The sequence below is a fragment of the Peromyscus eremicus genome, chromosome 8a (genome assembly GCF_949786415.1).
Source record: "Peromyscus eremicus chromosome 8a, PerEre_H2_v1, whole genome shotgun sequence".
In the NCBI taxonomy this organism is placed as follows: Eukaryota; Metazoa; Chordata; class Mammalia; order Rodentia; family Cricetidae; genus Peromyscus; species Peromyscus eremicus.
In genome coordinates, this window is record NC_081423.1 from 83,213,881 (window position 1) to 83,236,228 (window position 22,348).

Consider the following 22,348-nt stretch of genomic DNA (forward strand, 5'->3'; position numbering starts at 1 on the left):
TGAGTCCCCAAGTAAAACCAAATTGGAGGTTTGTTTTAAGCACACATTTGGACCACCATTGCTGCTTCGTAAACTCCCTTAGCTCTGTTATCTGTCCCTGTAAGATCCTAACCTGAGTCTACAAACCCCTTAAGCTGTAGGTTAAAATTTTCTGTATATTTTACTGGAATAGACAATTAATAGTTTCATTAGAATCTTGACAACCCCTCCCTGGTTCTCAAACAGTTGAAACCTTTGGGGTATATAGTTTAATGGGTCAATTTGTCTACCTTGACCTTGAAAAGCAAATATGATTACATAGCCCAATCATTCACTGTTCAGAAACATTAACTTGGTTCCAACTAAGTCATACTTTGCCTGATAACACAATTAACAAAAACTTTAGGGATAAATTTCTTTACTTACTTTATGTAAACACATATGCATATACACAGATCTCCTGAAAAGCTCCATAGCAACTAAGAGACAAAAAAGTAGACTAAGAGTTCTGAAGAAAATTTTATCATTAACTTCCCCGATTAGGCTTTGTGTTTTGGAAATTATGTATATGTGTTAATTTTTTTTTTTTATGTGTATGGGTGTTTTGCCTACATGTATGTCTGCACACTAAGTACATGCAATTTTCATACAGGCCAGAAGAGGGCAACAGATCACTTGGAACAAGTTATAGACCAGTTTGTGAGCTGCCATGTGGGTGCTGGGAATCAAACCTGGGCCCTTTGGAAGAGCAGCCAGTGCTCTTAACCACTGGGCCAGCTCCTCAGTGCCCTCTCCCTCCCAACCCCTATCGTCTTCTTTTTGAGACAGGGTTTCACTATGTAGCCTTAGTTGGCCTGGAGCTCATTATGTACAGCAGGCTGGACTTGGACTTACACAGATCCTCCTGCCTCTGTCTCCTGAGTGCTGGCATTAAAGGTGTGCGCCAACATGCCTTGCCTCCAAATTAGGGTTTTTATTTTTGTTTTTGTTTTTTAAGCATCTCCTGAATCTTATGTATATTTGAGCTCCTTATTGGAGATTAAATGTACAAACTTGGAAAAAGACTTGTCATTTAAGTTTAAAAAGTCAAATAAATACTAGGTCACAACCAAGGAGTTAGTTCTAAATGAAGAGAGCAGCAGATCAGTTTTATATTGATTTTAAAATATACTCTACAATTTACTGGTATCATATTTTAAAATATATGATATCAAGTTTGAGGTCCCAAATTTATATGGATTTTTAAAACATCTCATGGTCTTGTGAAAATGAGACTGATACCTAAGGGGAAAATTACTCTAACTAGTTATCAGAGTATCCTATTGATAAATCAAGAGCACAACAAAAATAGCAATAATAAATGAACTAAACACAAAGAAAGAATATTATTTGTGTATTTTTTTTTTTGAGATGTGTCTTACTGTGTAGCCCTCACTTGCCTAAAACTCACTCTGTAGACCAGACTGGCCTCAAACTCATATACATCCACCTGCCTCTGTCTCCAGGTTCAAGGATTAAAGGTGTGTGCTACCACATCCCACAAAAAAATACAATTTTTATTTAAATGATATAAGTGTATTTTTAGAGGCAGATGAGGTAAGGGGTAATAAAAATAAACACCCCCCCCAAGTCAATAACAGTACTTTTGTTTTTGAACATGAGCAAGAGGCAGAAGTAGATGAATCTCTGTGAGTTGGAGGCCAGTCTGGTCTACACAGCAAATTTCAGGCCAACCCGGGCTACATAATGAGAAAAAAAAAAAGTCAATTTTTGTCTTCAACACATAAAAATATTTGTTTTCATGTATTTTAAATATCATGGATTTAGATTTGAAAAGCACTAAAAGGAATGAATGTGATTTATTTTATTATTGCCCAAATTGGATTAAAATAAAATTCTAGTATAGCAAACTCCATTACAATAAATTATAAAGCGTAACTCAAGGGAAGACAGACTTCTAGTTATTTTCAATGAAATGAACAGGTCTGCTGGCTCAAAAGCATTTCCATACAGTGGGCACCACGCTCGATCCGCTGTGATAAGCCTGGGAGAGCTGTGCTCCAGAATCCTTTGGTGACATCACCTTGCGACTTATTCTTAGTTCTCTTCTGTCGCTCTTCAAAGTTACAAAGAAACCAACGTGGGTCTAGTCAAGGGAGAACACAAGCCTCAGGTATCGGCAACGACAAATGGCCAAGAAAGACTCCCTGAAGAGTGTCCCTAGCAGACGTTCCCAAGTGAGTACAATAAACAGGCAGAGAAGCCACGGACGGACAGACGGACGGAATGGGAAGAGCCGCCCAGGTGGGCCAGCTCTCAGGTGTCGTTGTGGGCAGGGAGAGTGGACAGGGGGAGTGGACAGGGAGAGTGGGCAGGGAGAGTGGACAGGGAGAGTGGGCAGGGAGAGTGGACAGAGAGAGTGGGGGAGGGCGAACTCAAAACAATGGAAATATCACACAAGACACACCAATTTCACAAAAGTTGAAAAATACACGTACACATCTTCAGCACTAAATGAACAGTAGCTTGGCAAGGCACGGGCACAGATAAAACAATATCATTTACTATATTTACAAAACAGTATGATTCAACAGTGTCTACCAAAAAAAAAAAAAGTCATTTCACCAAGAACAGCAACAAACTCTGTCCTCAAATTCACGTTCTTGTAATTCTGAAAATATCAACTACAACGAAGACGATTTACACAGAGCCCTTCCACAAGAAAATGCCCCACAGCAGCAGCTGGTAGACATTCTGCAGAAACGTCACTGAAAACAAAAACAAGTTTTATATTCTAAGATGAGTCAACATAGAAAAGCCATTTTTAAAACCAGCCAACAAAAAATACTGGCTGTTATCCGTTTGCTACAGAGGGATGGAAGAGTCTAGAAAATGCCCCGCCCAAAGCCCTGAAGTCCTGCAAGCAGAAATCACTTTCAGGACTTGTTTGTGGTTTTTTTCTAAGTAAAATTGCATGTATCAAATTGTTTTTTTTTTTTCACTTAATAATGTATTATGAACTTTATGTAATCATTAAATAGTTTTATGACAAGGTCTGAAATAGCCAAGTGACACTACATTGTGTAAACAGACATGCCAAGGACCGTTTAGGCCACAAGACACCAAGGGTGCCAGCCCCTCACCCCCAAACACTGTATTTTTGTAATATTATTAGTCCTTGTAGATCTAACTCAAAAACGTTGATTTTTTTTTAATTGAATTTATGCATTTTACACCCTGACTACAGTTTCCCCTCCCCTCTTCTCCGGGCCCCTTCCCCCCACCTCCCCTCCCCTCCTCCCCACTGCTCACCTTTTTTTGTTTGTGTCATATTGGCCATGTTTCTCTTTGTCCTACTTCCGCTTCAGGGTCCATCTTTTCCTTATTATTTATATAAACGATATAGACATCATGAATATTAATCTATAATCCTGTCATGAAGGCATCATTTTTTCTTAGGCTATCATTTTGACTTCTGACACTTGGAGTGTAAATGTTTTGTTTTGTTTTACTATTTGTCTTCAAATATATTTTTTCCTTTTATAAATTATTTCATAAAATCTACATTTGTCTTCTCCAAATGTCATTCCTTTTCATAACTTTTCTAGCTTACGCTCACTACAGACCTCTACTGTATCTCCTATCTGGGTAATACAAATGCAAAATCAGTTACTGAGAATATAGTCCGGTTGCTGGAATGTTTGCCTTATATGCATGAAACCACGGGTTCAATTACCAGCACTACACACACACACACAAAAGATTAAAAAAATAAATTAAAACTTAAAACCCCAAGTGGCACACTGTTGGGGCAAAACCCCAAGTCTTGTGGTGGTAGGTTATCTTGCTTAAGTGCCCAACCCTTTGACATTACGTGCTCTGCTCTGGTATTGCAAAATCAGAGGGTTACACCTCATCGCCGGCTCACTTGTGAGTTACAGTCATGTCATTCAGGAAGCCAAATATTTTCTATTTTGTCTTGAGGTCTTCAACAGTTAGAAGGAGGGGCGACGGACATGAGCTACGACACAGTATTGGTGCCTGATACTTACTCAAACTCACTGAGAGATCAACTCATCTGGACAATACCAGCACATTCAGGTTTTCCAAACATGTTCGTTACAGACTAAAACAACAGCCACAGAAGAAGTCAGGCAGGGGACATTTGCATCAGGTACCTATACGGAGAGTCTTCCATGCCTGCTGAGTCTCACTGCAAACCGGGTCCTGAGACACTAACCCAGGAAGTAAACTGTTCATTCTGTTACAACTGTATATCCCCGTCAACTCTCAGGTTTGCTACATTTCCCAAGCCTAAAACATGACCAGGGCCTGACAACAGAACTCAGTGGTAGAGTACTTGATTTGGTTAATGTGCACAAATCTCTGGATTCAATTTCTAGCCACACACACACACACACACACACACACACACACACACACACACAAATATATTAAACAAAACCAAAATATGTAATTGGCTTGACTCTAAGAGAAGTGTAGTAGCTAACTTAGAGGGCTGAGCCTCCTACAAGCTGGAAGCTAACCTAGGCTACATTGAGAGTATTTGGTCAGCCTGGACTACATAGTGAGACCCTTGCTCAAAAACATAAAAATAAAAACAGTAACATTATTTCTGAGAGAACATTTTTGCCTATTTAAAACTGTAGCTATCCTGCACATATTTTAGGACTGATAAAGTCCGATGTTTAGTAATTTCACGGATTAACTGTCCTGAGTTTCCCTTCTGCGGCAAGCACGTTGTTGTACTCCAATAAATGATATGAGTGTAGTTTATTCAAGACACTTGGCCTAGGCTGGACTTTTAAAATCCTACACATCCCCAAACCGTGCTCTCCCTTCTACAGGCTTTTCATTTGAGACATGAGTGAGTTTTCACAGCCTTTCTCATTTACTCTCACCTAAAATGTTGGAAAACCCCACTAAGTTTTTCAAAGGTAGCAGACAGAGGAGGGAAAACACAGAGAGAGGACAGCTTGAGCTGGAGGCTCTCACTGCAGAGAGCCTAGGGAAAGTCTGACTTACAGACATCTCACATTAACGTTTTTCCACTGACAATGTAACTTTTGTCAACATTCAGAGAAAATCCAACCGGTCAAAGGTAACAGTAACAATCACAGATGCTGACATCCTCTATTTGTTTGAAGAGGGGTAGACTCTGCCTAGGGAATTCAGATTTTCTCCACTGTGACTTGAACTCCCTAATTTGTGTCACATCCTTTCAGAGCTGTGAATTCTGTCTCTAAGATTTAATGTCACATCCAATTCCCAGCTTGGGGAACTTCTATTGGCCTTTGCTTTGGTCTAAATGCACATTAATTCATTCAGCTCCCTCAAAAGATGCCCCAAAGGGCTGGAGAGCGGGCTCAGCAGTTGAGAGCACACATTGCTCTCTCAGAAGACTCTGGTTCAGTTCCCAGCACCCACATGAGGTAGCTTACAACGCCAGCTTCAGGGGATCCAACGCCTCTGGCCTTGGGCCCTGCACTCACTTGCACAGAAAAACACACAGACACGGAGCTGGAGAGATGGCTCAGAGGTTAAGAAAACTGGCTGTTCTTCCAGAGGTCCTGAGTTCAATTCCCAGCACCCACATGGTGACTCACAACCATCTGTAACAAGATCTGGTGCCCTCTTCTGGCCTGCAGGAATACATGCAAACAGAATACTGTATACATAATAAATAAATAAATCTTAAAAAAAAATACAGACACATATATACATACTTTGTTTTAAAAGAAGTTACCCCATATAAGTAACACTTTTAAATTGCTGTATTTCAGAAATTTGTAATTGAAAGCTCTAAAAAGCTTCAGTGAAGCAAGAACAGAAGCTTAAGTCCTTCGAACTGAAATTGTAAATAAAGTGAGCCAGACACTCTGTTCTCTGTAAGGAGGCATATCTCACATCAACTAAGCTACTACATAGCACAAAGCATTTCTGTCTGTATGCAGAGGCTGAAGGGGAGCTTATAACTCCCCTCCTATGGAAAAATAAAGAAACAGCAGGTTTAAGGAAACACTGTGTCATTCCAAAGCGGCAGGTGGCTGCTGTCCCTGAGCACAGTGGTTAAGGATGGGTCAGGGTTTAGCCCGAGTCCTGTGGTTACAAGCAGTGTGACCTTGGATGAGTTACTTAATTTCTCTGTGGTCATTTCTTCATTTTTATCTGGAGATACTATCCATTCCTCTGAGGATCATAAAACACAAGCAATAGGGAGCTGGGGGATGACTCCATATGCAAAACACTTGCCACACACGCATGAGGACCTGAGTTCAATCCCTAGATCCCACATAAGAGAGGCGGGCATGATGGTGCACATCTGGAATCCCAGCCTGGGAGGGCAGAGAAAGGAGGACCCCAGCCCTGGGGACCATTGGCCAGACATCCAAACCCAGTCAGTAAGCCCCAAGTCCCAGTGACAAGTCCTATCTCAAAAGCTAAGACCTGACATGCATACACATGCACACACACACACACACACACACACACACACACACACACCCCTGTAACAGTGTCTGTCTGACACACTGAACATGAATAGTAAGCATTAGGTATTATTCTCATAATCTTTCTTTTTTTTTGGTTTTTCAAGACAGGGTTTCTCTGTGTAGCTTTGGCGCCTTTCCTGGAACTCGCTCTGTAGCCCAGGCTAGCCTTGAACTCACAGAGATCCACCTGCCTCTGCCTCCTGAGTGCTGGGATTAAAGGCATGTGCCACCACCGCCCGGCTATTTTCATAATCTTTCTATGAATTTAGGGCATTGAAACATTTTATCCAGCTCTGGGTTTGGATATAAAGTATTCTTTAATTTTCTGTTTATTTCTTAAAGGATGGCAAAATAATTATTATATAATTAGTGTATCTACTTGTAAGACCATGTTATACAGTACTGTAACCCACAATATTTAATAATAATAATAATAATAATAATAAATAACAAGAACATTTGAGACTGGATCTCACTATGTAGCTCTGGCTGCTTGGCATTCACAATGTACACCAGACTGGCTTCAAACTCACAGATTCCCCCGGCTCTGTCTCCCTATTGCTGGGATTAAAGATATGTGCCACCACACCTGGCCTTACACAATTATTTTTAATATAAATCACACATGTGGCTATGACTGGCAACCTTGTCCTGGATCCCCATCTGCAAAGAAATCCCCTGTCAGGGAAAAACAAGCAATATCAGAAAAGCCTAGGTTTGTCCCATTATTGCTACAGAGTAAGGCCAAATTCATATCTACTAGCCCAATGGGCACTGAAACTGTTAGTCACCAAATTAATCCCAACAAATAACAATAATTGACTGCTCATTGATGTGTTTCCCCCTGTCTTCCCCAACCTTTCTATAACCAGTCAGAAAGGAAAGTTTTCATATTTTCTGAGAATCTCATTACTGCTCTCAAACCATACTCTCTATCTTAGTATAATTTTTAAAATGAGTCAGTACAAGTACTTCAAAAAAAAAAAACCTAGCAGTGCATAGAATATGCATCTATTTCTCTTCATAACAGAAATGTGCAAAGAATTTTAAAGGGCTCTTCAGCGTGCCAGAGGCAATGGAAGTATTAATGGAGAGAAGACGTAGTAGGTTTAGCAAGAGTTCGGGTGGGAAGAGACAACTGGTTCCTCAACCAGTCCCCGGATTTTCCATCTTCATGGCACAATACAAGGGGAAATGGGAGTAATTACTGTAATTAAACCCAAAGAAGAAAATACCCTGTGAGACAAATTTAAACCTGCTCTTTCTTGGACACCGGTATGGAGGGAATAGGAGGTCAAGGTACTCCGCGGCTTAACTCCCTTTGCAAATTTCACTATGCCTAACTCTGCTCCATGCCACAGTGCTACTTCTTTTGGAACTGTGATCCAAAAGAAAAATATAGAAGAGAGAAACTGCCTTGAAACCACAGACACACCAGCAGCCGAGTCAGTTCCGAGTCTATTTAGTCATTACGCTATTTAGAAGAAAGTTAGTAAAGAGACAGGGAAACAGAAACAACACCGTGAGTCCTCCCCACTGCTCCACATAACTCTCCAGCGTTGAAATTCACAGGGACTTGTTCTAGAAAAACCACTGAGGGGGTCCGGGGATGCAGCTTAATGGGTAGGGTGTTTACTTAGCATTCATCAAGCCCTCCAGCACTGGGTCAAACCAGGTCTGATGGTGCAAGCTTGTTATCCTAGCACTCGGGAGGTGAACAGGGGGATCGGAAGTTCAAGGCCATCCTGGGCTACTTACAGGGTTCAAGGCCAGGCTGGGCTACATAAGACCCTAGAGCAGTGATACTTAACCTTCCTAACCGAGACCCTTCAACACAGTTCTTCGTGTTGTGGTGTCCCCTGTCCCCAACCACAAAATCATGTCATTGCTATTTCGCAACTGTAATTTTGCTATTGTTGTGAACGGTAGTGTAAATATCCGATATGCAGGATATCTGATATGCAACCCCTGTGAAAGGATCAAGCGCCCTCGTGGGGGTCTCGACCCACGGGTTGAGAACCACTGACCTAGAGGGAGGGGCGGGGGGTGGGGGGAGACAGCCATCCCAGAGGATCAACCAAGAGCTTTAAGGCTGAGGGTGATTCCTCCAGAGAGCTACTTCTAGACCTGCCTTTCCCTCGGTCCTTAGTTCATCCTCCACAATACTGTGTGTTGGGAAAGCCTCTAGAGCTGCTGCACCAGGGTCTCTGGCTTCCACACTGGGCAGTCCCTCCTTGGAGCACCCTCATTCCACTCTAACTTCATGCTGTGACTTCCAGGCACGGGAGAGCAGAGCTGACGACGGCCCCATTTCTCCACTAACTGTGCCTCTGTTGTGGTGGCTGCTTAAGGCTCCTTCCAAAAGTGCTCCGCCTTGAAGAGAGATGGGAAAAGATTCAAGAATGCCTTGTGTTCCCAACTGGGTCTTGGAGTGAGCTCAGTGATGCTGTTCCATGAAGCAGGACAGCCAGTCAAAGACAAAGCACATGACATCTGACGCTTGTCTTTGCGTGTTTACAGTAAAATCATGACCCCACGAGAAGTTAACATGTGGACCTAATTTTGAAAATATAAACAGGAAGCACCCCCCACTCCAATATTGCCATTTAAAGGAGGGGGGGGGAAGGAAAGCAAACTTCAAAAAAATACCTTCCAAGGAAGTCATGGGTGCTGACAAACTAACCAAAGTAATAAAATGCCATGTAAGACACGCAGCCACCAAAGTGAGGGTCGCATTGTGTCAACTAAAGATCTCACACACGCAGTGTTCCTTTCTCTGGATGAGTAAAAAGAGCATAGATTTTGATACACCAAGTCATCTCCAACACGCCTTGGTTTTTGTTGCTGTTTGTTTGTTTGTTTGAAGTAGTAAAGAGTTATCCTTAATAACATATCCATCGTCAATATTTTACTTCAAATAAAGCCATTATAACTGGGGACAAATTAAATTTTTTTAAAATTTCACCATAATGTTTACAATTTAAATGTACAAAAAAGAAAAGGCAAGAAAGAAAAAGAGAAAAAAAAACTGCGTAATCAATGGAAACTAGATTGTTAAATCTGACTTTCTTATTCCCAGAAATAAGTACAGAACTGTTGAGTTCACACCACTCTACAGGAAAAAGGCTCTTCTGGTGTTAGAACAGTTTTATTCACAAAAATTAAAAAAAAAAAAAAAGATGGAGGTAGACCTGTTGACTCATGCTTCTAATCCCAGTACTTGGGAGGCTGAGGCCGGAAGAATGTCACGAATTCAAACCCAGATTAGACTACAGAGTAAGACTTTGTCTCAAAAATTAAAAAAAAAAAAAAAATTAGGAAACCTCTTCCTTTAAATATGGCAGGTGTGGGGACAGCGGCGCTTTGAGACTGTTGGCGTTGGGGACTGGACACAGAGCCACATGTAGACACTGAGCCACACACCCCTGCCCAATTCTTTTTTCTTATGTTGAGACAGATTCTTGATTGTTAGCCCAGGCTAGCCTCAAATTCTGAACCCTCCTGCCTCAGCTTCCCTAGCAGCCAGAATTATAAGCACGCACCCCCATGCCCTCCTTTAGAGCAAAGACCAAACCCAAAAACCAGAGAAGGCAGCTGGAGAAGAAGGGTGAGGAAGGATAGGAAGACAGAAGTTCCTGAGTCAAAGGACTCTGAAATGTCACTACACACAGTAGGAGAAGAGTCTTCAGAAGAACTCAGTAGTTGGAAGTAACTTGGAATTATCCTCTGGTAGTTTAAAAAAATAATAATTCTCGAATGCTCAAACAACAACAAAATAACTGGGGGTTTTGTTCTGTCTTCAGTGTGCATGCTTTCTTTGTAGGAATTCTATGGGCCACCTGCACTCCAAAAGAAAGGCAAGACGTCAACACAACGGAGTCCACACATCCGAGATGACTCTGCAGACACACACCTTGTAGGGCGCTAGAACACTGAGGCTTCCATTGAGTCCACTTCCAACTAACATCAGATCTAAACATGTTATTAAACTCTTTTTAATCACCTTCCTTTTGCTGTGAGGCCACATGTACCACCTGCCAACATCATCGTAAGCCAAAGGAACTACAGCAAGCAGATTTGTCTGTAGAAGCCAGACACACACACAGACTAACTCTAACATCGTTGGGAGAGAAAAATTAAACATGGACCAAGAAGCAGTAAGTGATACTTTTAATCTTGATGTGGTCTTTGTGTAGGAGAAGGAGGAGGAAGAAGAGAAATCATAAGAAAATGGAGGTGAAATGAGAAGTCAGCCTATAGGAAGTGTTGGCCAAAGTATTTATGTTGTAATACTTCAAGCATTGATAGTACCCTTTCCTCCTCCTCTCTATATTATGAAGTACACATACCCGTCTTCAACTCAACATAACATATTCTAATAGCTTCTTGGCAGAAGCAAGAAAACAGGGAAGGCAAGAATGAGGCAGAAGGAGAGATCACTGGGTCCAGCCAAGATTTTTGGAGGATTTTAGCTCCGAGTTCTGCAATCACCAAACTGCTAAGTGACAGAAATCAACCCTTGTTTTAGTTTTCTTTCTGATGTGAGGGGGAAGAAGGGGATGGGAGGGACGAGGAGAAGAAGAGACGGAGAGAACTTTAGCCTTCACTGTATTTCAACTTGTGCTTGAACTTAACATCCTCCACACCTACAGGAAACAGGCCAGCCTCCAGGGACACTTGGCCAGAGGTACAGTGATGTTTTAACTGGACGGACATATATCACTAAGGGCTGTATGGTGAATTTTTTTTCTTAAAACCACCAGCCCTTTTCCCATTTAGCATCATCAATTTTAACAACTGTATTCTTTCACAGGGATGAAAATTTTGCTACCAAACAAACACATAAACATAGCCAGGGCCAATCAACAGAATTCCCCCAACTAAAAAGGTTCAAAACCAATTCAGTGTTCACAAATGAAATCAGAGAAACAGGAAATAAATAATACATAAATGAAGTACACCCTATAGACAGTGAGCATCAAACAACTCTCAGGTAAGAGGCTAAGCCCCAGCCGGGAGGCGGTGGCGCACACCTTTAATCCTGGCACTCAGGAGGCAGAGCCAGGCAGGTCTCTGTGAGTTCGGGGCCAGCCTGGTCTATAGATCGAGATCCAGGACAGTCACTAAAACTACACAGAGAAACCCGATCTCGAAAAACAAAACAAAAAGGTAAAGTCCTATATCCCAATTGAATGGTAACAAAACTACGTGAGATAATGTAGACTCAACAGGTGAAAGCTTATTGTGGCCGAGGTAGCTATCCAACCGATTTGGAAACCCAAGATACATGCAGATGATAAACGCCACTACAACAAGGCTGCACAAAGCTATCAGCCCAGTGACACACTAGCCCTCTCAAGGGATACAATAAACAGCCTATAGATCCTACTTAGGCAAAGATCTGCTTCACTGCAGGGGATGGGTCCTTGAGGGTAAGTGTCAGTCCCTAAATTACTAGACAGTGACCTGAGCTGGCAACTAATTCCACCTATCTGGGCCTCAGTTTTCTCGTTTTTTACAATAAAAGAATGTAGTATAATCCCGGGGGGTGGAGGCTTCCCCCAAATCTAAGATTCTATAACCCAGTTTGCCACTATTTATTTAATGCAAATTACTACCCCCAGCAAGACAAGCACAAAATGTGGGCATAGGTCCTTGAGAAAGAGAATCGGATCTCCTGCCTTTAAAATCCGTGTGGCTTTCATGAATCCCAGCTTCCTAAGCTCTCCCGCTTGTTTTTCTTCTTCGCCTTTTCCATCACTGCTGGCTACAAGTGTCTGCAAACGCCTCCTGCTCCGGACAAGTTCTTTTTTTTTTTTTCTGTCTTGATCACTCTGACCATCTTGCCAGATTCCTTTAGCCTCAGACCAGCTTTTGTGATAAGACAGCTCTCCTTCCGACTCCCCATATCTACCCCCGACACCAGGGGCACTTTTTTTTTTTTCACTCTTCAACCCTGGCTGGGGTGGGGAAAGAGAGGAAGAGAGAGGGAGAGAGAGGGAGAGAGAGAGAGAGAGAGAGAGAGAGAGAGAGAGAGAGAGAGAGAGAGAGAGAGAGATAGAGAGAGAGAGAGAGAACAGCCCGCATCCCACCACCACACGTACAAGCCCAGGCCTGGCAGGTCCTGACGTGGGATCCCGCAGCCCAGAGCCTTATCAAAATGTTCGTATTTGTTGTCTTGACTCCTTATAAGGCGCTATTTCTTGAAGCTTTGCTAATACCCCCCACCCCACTGGGCAGCACCTCCGGCTCATCTCTCTCCCCAGAGTCTCCGGCACCCCACTTTTGGGGGTGGGGGTGGGAGGGATAATAATAACAATAATAAGAGGAAAAACTGGGAGAGAGCCGAGACTCTTCAGAATTGCAACAGGAAGGTGTGGGGCGGCCGACAGCAGTCCCCACCTCGCTCCCAGGGGGATCGGCTCGGGGGAAGGGGGGGTGTCCCTCACACACCCACCAGGACACACACGCGCCCAACACTTTCCACGGCATCCACGGCGCCCCCCGCCGCGGCCTCCGCGCGCCCCCCTCGCGCCCCCCGCCAGCGCCCCGGGCCCCTCCGCCGCCGCCCGGCGCGCGGCCCCCGCGGCCTCCCCACGGCCCCGGAGCGATGGCGGCGACGCGGCCCTGGCCAGCTTCAAGGCAGTAAGAGCACGGGGGGGGGGGGGGGCCGCCCGGGCTCCCCGGCCCCCCGGCCCCACGCCGGACGCAGCTCCTACCTCGTTCTGCCCCCCACGGGAGCCAGCGGTTCCTCCGGCCCCGCACGCTCTCTCGCGTCCGCTCGCTCCCTCCCTCCCCGTGCAGGACCTCCGCGCGTCGTCGCCAGCGCTCGTTCCCCGCCCGGGGTGACGGCTTGGGCCGCCGACTCTCCTCCCGCCGGGGCCCGCGGGGGCGCGCGCGCCGCTCTCGCGCCTGGGCTCCGGGGACGCGCGCCCGCCCCGAAGCCCCGAGCGCGCCCTGCTTCCTGGTTCCTCCCAGCCGCGCGCTTCCCAGCCCCGAGGTCCCTTCGCGCCCCCTGCGCGGCCGCCCTGTGGGGCCCCGGAACCCTCTGCGCGCCGCGGGGCGGGGTGGCGCGCTCGGCCGGGCCTGCGCCGCGCGCTCCCGCTGCTGGCCGAGCCCGTGCCTGGCCGCCCGGCGCACGCTGCTTTGTTTGGGTGGGGGCGACCACCACTCCAGGGCGCTGGCCGCTGAGGTCGTGGCGATTGGACCCCTCCACCCTCCACGGCCCGCCCACCTCCCTCCTGCTGGGAACCAGGCCCACGTTCCCGGTCCTCTAGCTCTCAGGCCGAGGGCAGAAGTCCATAGTAACCCCGATCAATAATTATCCCGGGCTTGTTCCCCAGAGGGCGGCTTAAACCAGGGCCCTATCGCACCACTGGGACGGACACGGGCAGGACCGGGCTGACTGGATCGGTGGACTGCCCCTGGGTGAATCTATGGGGCACAAGGGAGACGCCTTCCTCCCTGGGAATTTTTGCCGGCTACCACTAGTCCAGGTTACGGGAGTGACAGGTTTATCCAGGGCCGTCTATGTTCACTCCAGGGGTAGAGGGTCTCCATGATCCTTTCTCCGATGGTGGGGAGGGGTTGTTATGTGTGAGAGAAGGCAACCTGAGTCACCCACTCTTCTGCGCTCCATCTCCGGAGCTGGCCAGTGGTTTCCCTGGCAACCCTCCAAGGGCCAGCCGGGCCAGCCCGGAAGCAAGGCACATCGGAGGTGCAAAAAACCCAGCTGCAGGGGCAAAAGAGGGAGGACCCCTTCCCAGCCCCACACAAACACACAGAACACCGGTTCTCTACCATTTGTTCAGCTGAAATTCCTTCTAGCCAAGCTTAATCAAGAGGCTAGCTCTCCCAGTTCCCCTTCCCAGCAGTCTTCCCTTCACGTTAAGAATAACGCCAGCCACGAAGGTTTGGGGGACTACAACGGATCACAGAGTCCTTCTGCTCCTGCCTCACAGGCTGAGCAACACCTATCACAGTGCTCGGCGCAAAACAGAGGCAGGGAGCTTGGAGCTGGAGCAGGAAACTGGATGGAAGCAGCGGCCCTGGGTCCCGGGTTGTCGCCGCCCCTCATCCCCCACCCCGCAGCCGGCTTATGATGTGTTAAAACTTCAGGCACATTCCTCCTTTCAAGCTTCCATACCTGCCTGCGTGCGGGTGCTGTCCCCTCTTCCAGGAACACACTCCTGGCCTCTCAATGCCTACCCTTCTGTGTGATGCTTACAGTGGTTCTAGCCTTCCTAATGTTAGGACGCTTTAATACAGTTCCTCATGTTGTGGTGACCCCTCACACACACACCATAAAATGATTTTTGTTGCTACTTCATAACTGTAGTTTTCCTACTGTTATGAATCGTAATGTAAATATCTGTATTTTCTGATGGTCTTAGGCAGCCCCGGTGAAAGGGTCTTTCATCCCCAAAGGGGTCATGGCCCACAGATTGCTACTCTAAGGCCTAGAGTCTAGGCACTATGACTGTTACTCTCCTGTTTCTTACCCTACGCTTCATGCCATGCCTTATCACCATACCTCTTGTATTGAAGAACAATTTCTGGTTAGCATGTTTCTCAGTCAAGGGCAGACACAATATCCTGTTCACCTTTAAATCCCCCCACCCACACCCAGCCCTGTGTAGACACCCAGTAAATATGCTATAACTTGGAAAAGGAAACTACAGGGACTATGTACATATCAAGAGCACAAGGTCCAAAAACAGTTCATACCACTGTGAACATCTTTCTGCCTTGATCTCTATTTTCACTACATAGTAATATCAATACTGTCTATTTCATGGCATCCTGAGACTCAAGTAAGCTAAGAGACAGGAGATACTTCACACACTGTCAAGCACTATATTTCTGCTAACTATTATTGTTATTGATAAGAGCTAAGATTTAAAGCCCTTTCTCTAAGACTGAATAAGGTCTAGGACTCAACTCAGCTACCACTCTCTTCAGGAAAACCGTGGCTCATCTCTGACTGCTCACTAGGTAGCCAGTTAGTCCTGCGTTTGGAGACACGAAGGATGGACTGTCCTGTGGCTACCTCAGCAAAACAGAAGGCTGTCATTCTGAGACAGGAGGAAAAGGTCCGACAGCTCCCTCCCTGCCTGACTCTTCAGATAAGCCAGAACATCTCTTCTTTGGATCATAAGACTATGCTTCTTTAAGTTGTGAAGACATCAATCTTAGGACACAGAAAGTGCTGGAAGAGAATTGAATGAGAAAGTGAGACCCTGGAAGATTCCAGAAAGATACCTGGAGGTACAGAGACGACCACTGTGGGCAGCTCCCAGTCCACTCCAGCCTGACCAAGAGACAAAGAGACTGCAAAGAAGAGCGTCAAGGCCTGTGGCTATACATCCTTCTAGTTCTCAGGCAGAACTAACTGGAACCTCCTTTCCTCATGCTTGGGGATGACCATGCGGCTGCCACAGAGAACAGCTCCTTCATTTCACATCCTTCCTTCAGAGCCACAGGGAGATCATGAGACCATTCTCTTAAAACGTAATTGAAACCACAACCATGATCCCCTTCAGCCAGATACCCATGTTTATGTGGCTTCCCTCTAAAGACTTCTCTGGATCCCAGAAATCAGTCTGGCCCCGGGGAACCACCTGCCACACATTAGCCAGGGAAGGGTACTCCTGGAAATTTCCCTTCTTTGATATGGGAAGAAGTCAGAGCAGGCCCGTAGAGCCAGAGAGGAGGCCAGACACTTACCAGACAGGACAGCAGAGACCCCAGTGTCCTTGGGCCTGTGGAAGCTGTCACAGCCAATGCTTTGGCAGGGGCTCTGGTGGGATTCAGGATTGCTTCAGTTCAAGATTAACAGTTAGGTCCTCATCTAACTTTGCCAACGTCAGTTATATGGATTTTTTTAAAGAGATTTATTTATTTGTTATGTACACAGAAGAGGGTGCCAGATCTCATTACAGATGGTTGTGAGCCACCATGTGGGTGCTGGGAATTGAACTCAGGACCTCTGAAAGAGCAGTCGGTGCTCTTAACCTCTGAGCCATTTCTCCATCCTGGATGTTTTTGTTTTAAAGGAAAAGGTAGGGAATGTGCCTGGGTGTGCTGAGGCATCTCTGCAATCCCCCTGAGAAACAGGGGCTGGAGGATCACTGCAAGTTTAAGCCCAGCAAAAAGAAAGTTGGAAAGACAGACAGACAGACAGACGAACATGCATATGAAACCAACTAAGCATGTTGCCTGGTTTAAGGAAGGCATGCAATAAAAGCTTGCTTTCTTTTATTCTCTCAGCTTAGTCCCATCCAGCTTGCTGGGTCAGGAGGGAGCAGATTTTTGCTGAGGGGAGGGGAGGAGTCGGGAGGGGAGGGGAGTGATGGAGGTGCAGATCCAGGCAGGACTCACCACCTGGAGATTCTCACGCACTCCTATCTGGCACCTGTGTACTTCACCTATCTGGGCATCCTTCCAGGAATAGTTAAGGGGTGGCTCTCTGGAAAGCTCTGGGGCCCCCGTGTCTCCTGGGACAGGGTCACCATGCCCTCTACACCCAGAGTCCTGGGGCGATGGTGCATTAACCAAGGAGGGTGTGGCCGATGCAGAGGAAAGAACAGTGCCAGCACAGCCAGTATCTCGCCAGCTTGCAGGGCAGGTTAGGAACTCCAAAGTCAGGCCAGCACCAGGTAAAGAAGCTGCTGCCGCTGCCGCTGCTGCTGCTGCTGCTGCCGCCGCTGCCACCACCATGGGTTGGAAGGCAGGTCAGTGAGATGTGAGCAGGCACAGGCCAGGACTGTGAAAGGCAGAGCCCTTGGGGGCCTCTAGGATGGAGAGAGTGATCCAGGAAATGCCCTGAACTTGGAGCTTCAGGAAGCCCTGAGCTGTTTTAGGAGCCTTCTGATCCAATAAATATGTATAAAGCCCCTGTTATGAATAAGCAGTAGGACACAATCCTCAAAAAACAAAAACAACAACAACAACAACAACAACAAAAAAAACGGATTAGGACTGGAAGAAGGAGTACACAACACACATAACAGCACACAACACACACAGTAGCACACAACACACACAGTGCCAGGCACTACGACTGAATGTCGACCAGCTGGTTGGCTGGTTTGTTGAGACAGGGTCAGCCCAGGGGGTCCGTGAATTCACTAGGTAGCCCAAGCACTTCTGTCTCAGTCTCCCTGATGCTACCATTTCTGGTCTTGTGGTTGAGTCTTAACAGAATTCCTGACTGCAGATGGGTCTTGCTGTCCTCCGTTTTCAGAAGAGGGTGCTCAGCTCCGAGAGGTAGACGCGGTTGCACAAGATCACGTGGCAGAGCCAAGGATTGTATCAGGACTCTAAAGACTTGGTGTTTTCTTCTAGATGACAAAGACTCTGTGAACCAATAGGGTTTCAGCAACGGACCAAAGAAACCCTGGTGTTCCGGGTGAGTGGATGGGGGGAGCAAAGGCTTAGGGCTGAAAAGGGACGCAGAGGGGCTAGGGTGGCTGAAGCCAAGGGTGAAGGGAAAAGCCATGCTTGGGGCTGAGCTCAGCAGTACGTGGAGGACAGGCCCAAAGCCAAAGCAGAGGGCTGGAGCATGGGCTCAGCCTTCTTTTGATGTCATGGTCTCCATTTGCTCCTGGGACAGTGGAGCCCTAGTTTGAAGCTTGGAGCGCAGGGAGCGGGCAAGGACGATGTGGGTGGGATGGAGATTTAAGACACCAGGGATAATGAGAAACAGACAGTAAGGAAGAAACCCCCTTGGAGTTGTAACAAAGGAAAGTGGCAGAACCCTGGGGGGTGGCAGGTCCCACATACCCCCAGAAGACTTGAGGTCGGGTACAGGCTGGTCAAGGCACAAAAGAGTTCTTGTTGGGCTGGAAGGAGGGTAAACTAGCTCAGCGGGAAGAGGGACCGATAGTCATCAGGCTGAGGACACAAAGCCAGGCCGGTCTGGGCTGCTCAGAACTTTGGCCAAGCCCACTCCTGCCCATTCCTCTCTCTCCCGCCATGTTTCTGGCCTATGCCTACTGTGAGCAGGGTATGCAAAGCGCAGGGTTCTTCCTGCCCACCTGGCCAGAGAGGAGATGGGCGCCCAGGATAGTATCTGCACCCTCTTCTCTGTGTCCAGAGTACCCGACCTGTCACCCTCCCCTCTGGGTAGGTGGGCATGGCAGCTGGGCAAAGCAAGCAAGATTCCCACCCTCCACCGCACCACCCGGGCTAGTCCCCCACCCTCCCTCCCTTCCCTCTATTCCCAGAAACAAAGGACAGTCACTGTGCCTCAGGCAGGGCAGCCTTGTGTTCTCTTGGTGAGTTCTCTGTAAACTGACTTCTCTGAAGAGTGTTAGAGACCAGGGGACAGAGGTAGAAAGGGGCTTCACCCCAATCCTGAGGTCCCTTCCCTTCTCAGCATTCACAGAGAAAACACACACACACACACACACACACACACACACACACACACACACACAGACTCCCCAACTCCTGCTCTGGCTTCATGGCCATTAACAGAACAGCATTTCTATGGAGATGTGGGGTGGGTGCTGAGCGCGCTGGTCTGTGGCCAAGGCTGGGAGCTGAAATGGTTGTAGACAGTCCAAGCAGAACTCAGATGGCGCGAAGGAGGATGTTTAAGAGCCTCAAGGGTGTCCGGTCACCCCTTCCAGCTACAGGACACAAACACTTCCTGGGACACCCTAATTTTCTTAGGAACACCCCTCTGGCTCCCAAGCAACAGAAACTCTCCTTGAAGAGGAGACTGAGCAGAAAAAACGGTGGTTCTGTTTCACCTGCTTACCCCAGGCACAGTGAGGCCAAAGGAGACCTCTACCTCTGTCTATTCTCCCTAACAGGCACTTCGCAGGCCTTTCAGACTACCCTGGGCTCTGAGGGCAAGGCAAAATGGTCACTTAGTGTTATGTTTCCCTTCTCTGTAAAGTCAAAGCCACCTTCATACAACACATGGTCACACGGGCTCATTCTGTACAACAAGGCCCTGCTCAGAGTAGTGCAAGAGCCACAGTTAATACCATAGAACCATCAGGGCTAGGACAGCCAAAGGAGACCTCTTCACTCTACAAGTGTGGCCCGGGATTGGAGGTGGCACACCTAGGGATGGTCACTGAGACTCTACCCACAGGCTGCTGGTGGTAGTGACTACACACAGTACCAGACACATAGCTTCAGATAGCTATCCTTTCCTGGATGAATCACTGGACTGAGTCCAGTCCTGCCTTCCTTCGAAGGTTGTTGGCAGGATTAGTTGAGCTACCTAACATGTTAGCACAAATGTGACATGATTCAGGTCAAGATGGAGTGGAGGGGAATTTGTTTCTGTGTGATTTTGGGGTGTGTGTATGGTTACATATGCGTGTATGGGTGCCCATGTGTGTATGGGTACACGTGTGCGTACACACATGTGGAGGCCAGAGGTCAACCTCAGGTGTTATCCTCAGGAGCTGTCCACCTTGTTTGTTGAGACAGGATCTCTCACTGAGACTTGGGATAGTTGACAATGTTAGGATGGCTAGACAGTGAACCCCAGGGATTCCCCTGTCTCCTCATCCCTCATGCTGGGATTACAAGTACACACCACCACCATATCAAGCTTTCTTGTGTGTGTGTGTGTGTGTGTGTGTGTGTGTGTGTGTGTGTGTGTGTGTAAGAGAGAGAGAGAGAGAGAGAGAGAGAATTTGTTTTTTTTTTTTTTTTTTTTTTTTTTTTTTTTTTTTTTTTTTTTTTTTTTTTGGTTTTTCGAGACAGGGTTTCTCTGTGTAGCTTTGCGCCTTTCCTGGAACTCACTTGGTAGTCCAGGCTGGCCTCAAGAGAGAGAATTTGTTAATCCCTCCTTACTCCATCTACTACTGCAAGCCAGAATTGGGGGTGAAGCACCATCAGAGGCAAGAGGCCAGCCAGCCTTTACTTCTGGTTCCATCCAGATCCCAGGCAGTTTCTGATCTTCCAAACCCCTTTCCCTCAGGCCTCCGTTTTCTTCCTTAGAGTTTGGTCCCTTAAAACCACCAGGGTGCTTTGTGGTGGGAAATAGCAGAGACCAAACCAAGGGACTGAAAGCAAAAACAAAAAAACAAAAACAAACAAACAAACAAACAAAACACCCAAAATTGACACTTCAGGTAGTTGTGTTTTCTGGAGTCATAACCACAGTCTCCTCTGCCCCAAACCCAATTCAACACTCTTCCCTCCTTGGCTCCCATCTTGGGAAAGTTGTAGAGTCGCCCCTCATCCCACTGCCCACTGTGTCTCACTGACATAACCATGCATAGAAAAAAGCAGAGTTAAGCAGTAAAAGGCACAAGCTGAACTGGCAAAATGTCTCACTGAGTAAAATCTTCTGCTAAGCAAGCTTGGCAGCCCATGGAAGGTTGACAGGCATTATTCCGTGATTGTTGTCCCCTATCCTCCACGCAAGTGCCACAGCATGTGCACACATAACAACGATAAAAAAAGAAGAAAAGAGCTGGGCAGTGCTGGCACTCGCCTTTAGTCCCAGCACTCAGGAGGCAGAGGCAGGTGGATCTCTGTGAGTTTGATGTCAGCCTGGTCTACAGAGTGAGTTCCAGGACAGCCAGGGCTACAGAGAGAAACCCTGTCTCGCCAAGAAGAAGGAGAAGAAGGAGGAGGAGGAGGAAGAGGAGGAGAAGGAGGAGGGGGGAAGAAGAAAGGAAAGAAAGAGAGAGAAGAAGAAGAAGAAGAAGAAGAAGAAGAAGAAGAAGAAAAGAAATGAAAAGAAAAGAAAAGAAAAGAAAAGAAAAGAAAAAAGAAAAGATTAAGAGGCTCAGAATGATCCAATGAGGAGATGGGCAGAGGCCAACCAGGGAGTGACCTGTGGGCCCTGGTGGGGTCTGGAGACATGAGTGAGTGGTTCTGAAGAAACTTCCACTCCCTTCCAGTTCTGCTCACGGGCACCCCATCCTGGCTCTTTAAGACACAGGCCTAGTCACCTTCCCAGCAAGCCAAGCCCAACCCAGCCAGGTGTTTGGTGGGAGCAGCAGATTCCTGTGGGTCCTGGGGAGAGGGATCTGGAAAAGCCTGGAAGTGGGTGGACAGCTCTGTACTACTGGCTCCCAGGTGTCCAGATGGTGGGCATGACCAGCAGGGTCCTCTGCCTATAGAGTTAGCTCAGAGAACTTGGGAAACCTAAGGAATCTGAAGAATCTGCTGTCACTTACTTCCACACATGCCTGCAGTGAAAGACTGGTGGGCACAGGTGCCAAGTGGGGTCCACCTATCATGGGGCAATGGGCTTGGATCTGCCCCTGACAGGCTTCAGGACTCTGGTCAAGTCCCTTCCCCTATCTGGCCTTTTATCCCCATGGGTCAAATCACCTTCATGGGCACTGCCAGCATTTGGTCCTTCATGGTCATCTGGAGCTGCGGGTCTGACTGGCTCCCATCCAACCCATAGCACAGAGGAGAGGAGGAAGAAAGGGAGGAAGGATTGTTTCCTCCTCCAGAGCCCCTTGCCCTGTCTGGTCCCTGCAGAGCATCTGAAAAGCAAGCCCCCCCCCCCATCCTCCTCAACACCACCCCCTCCAGGTTTTCAATTCCTTTCCTCGTGATCCTGCCAAGTAAAGTCACTGTGACCACACACAGAGGGCGGGGAGAACCCAGACATTTCAACTTCTGCAGAAAAGCTTCAGGTTTTTCCCCCTCTAAAGTAAAAAGAATAAAAACTGGGGAGGTCTCAAGGGCCAGAAAGAGGGATCAGGAACTAGGAACAGAGAGAAAAGATACAAGAAGGAATTAGTGAGAAAAGAAGCCAATGAGAAAGATCCCCCAGGCGACTGGGTCTTGGCCCAGATGGGCTGTGAGTAGGCAGTCAGGCTGGCCCCTCCTTTGGCATTGCCCATGCCAGCTGCCAGGCAGAG

At 47.1% G+C, this 22,348-nt stretch overlaps 1 protein-coding gene across 1 annotated transcript in view; it reads right to left on the minus strand.

Annotated features, from left to right (window-relative positions):
- Positions 1-13,366, minus strand: part of Stat5b (signal transducer and activator of transcription 5B) — a 72,596-nt gene extending 59,230 nt beyond the window's left edge. The window contains exon 1 of the mRNA XM_059271799.1: positions 13,211-13,366. The gene's annotated coding sequence lies outside the window, so the exon portion shown is untranslated. The remainder of the gene's footprint in view (positions 1-13,210) is intronic.
- Positions 13,367-22,348: the final 8,982 nt, after the last annotated feature.